Genomic DNA, 1,873 nt, shown 5'->3' on the forward strand with positions numbered 1-1,873 from the left:
AATTTAAATATAATAGCTTATAAATCTTAAGAAATTAAGTAAAGTATGTGTCTTAAAAGATAATTTTATGAAGGGGAGCCTTTTGATCTTCTTTATCTAAACATTTGTTTGAGACAAAACAAATTAGTAACTGTTAACAAATTTAACAGTGTTTCGTTAAGGACTATTTAATAAAAAATATTATTACATGGTCCATTACTTAACATTCCTATTGGCGATTGTAATAATCGACATTTAAAGCATATCGAACGTGTTCTTTATTTGGGATTGTGTGTCTATGTTAGTGTCGTGACCTTGTTCAATCCTGCTATTTCGGACATGACGTATACCAAAAGAAAACCTTACTGATTTGTAATCGACAATATATTTAACTCTTTCAAACCTATGTATTACCAAAGAAAAGAAGATATGCAAACATATTATTACATAGGTCACTTAAACGTTGACATTATGATGTCATTTTTAACGTCATCATGCAACGTAAGATGCCTTTTCCAATATGCCGCTGTCACGGGACATATTTCAGGTATTTTAATCTTATTTCGAACCGTCTGTTATTTTTGTAATTAGAAGAATGAACAAAAAAAATCAGCGGAATACAAGTCAATACAAAAGCGTTTTTTTAAACAATAGGAACAGTTCTGGATATATCTCAAGAATTAAAGACGTTCCCGTCTAGTTTTGTAGGGTTCGTTATACTTTCAAATATTATTATATACTTTGCTTGTTGTTTCACGCCTATACTATACAAGTGCATATATTGGATTTTGATTTATCCACTGTTGCTTGTGAGTGATATTATCACAATTAAAATTGAAATGAGTGTAAATGTATACATTTTTCCGCGAATAAATAGAAAAATTTCGTCTTCGTCAATGAATCAATAGTATATACCAAGCGTATGCTATTGTTGCTAGTATATATTTATTTCGAACGGTTTACACGTATGTTTTAATAACGATTATAACCCAGATGATTTATTAAGAATACATTTGTATGCCCGATAAAACAGGGTTTCACTAATATGCGTGTATAAATACCGTTGTTGCCTTCAAAAATGCAATTCCGTTTTTTTATGAAGTAAGCCTTCCCCAAAATGGTCATTATGTAGATATACTTTCGTGAAAATGAGTATAATGCTACGAATTGGTTTAAAAACAAGAGTAAAATATATGTATTGTAACAGCAAATCAAGCCCAGGCAATCGGGAACACAATAAGAATTTAACTGTTAAAATATTAGCCGCGTTCTAGGGAAATGGGTTTAATGCATGCGCAAAAAGTGTCACGACAGATTAGCATGTGCAGTCCGCACAGGCTAGTTAGGGACTTCAAAGGCTAATCTGGGACGACACTTTCCATATACACTGGCTTTTTGTTTAGAAAATATGTCTTTTAAACAAAAAAATCCATACAAGTGGACAGTGTCATCCCTGATTAACATGTAAGCACTGCACAGGCTATTCTGGGATTACACTTTACAAGCATGCATTAAGCCCAGTTTTCCCAGAACGAGGCTCATTTTACCGACCGTTGAGAAAAAATGATTCATACCACTTTTAAAATAGACAATCCTTTTGTCATTTCTATTTTTAAGGTAAATCCTTTTAAAGGATGCATCCATTATAAGCAGATTTTTTTCACAAATCCTTTGCAAAAATACCCCCCCCCCTCTAAATATAGTACCTTATCTTACATAGTGTAGCATATAGCCGACAAGGCCTTGCCTAAACATCAAACATATTGTTATTCTTATGAGCATCATCAATATGTGCACACTTATTATTTAAATAATTAGCAATATTTGATCTTATTAAAAACTTCACTTCCTGATACCGTATACGTCTCCTAAATAAACAACAAACCCAACGATA

The sequence above is a fragment of the Dreissena polymorpha genome, chromosome 3 (assembly GCF_020536995.1).
Source record: "Dreissena polymorpha isolate Duluth1 chromosome 3, UMN_Dpol_1.0, whole genome shotgun sequence".
Classification (NCBI taxonomy): Eukaryota; Metazoa; Mollusca; class Bivalvia; order Myida; family Dreissenidae; genus Dreissena; species Dreissena polymorpha.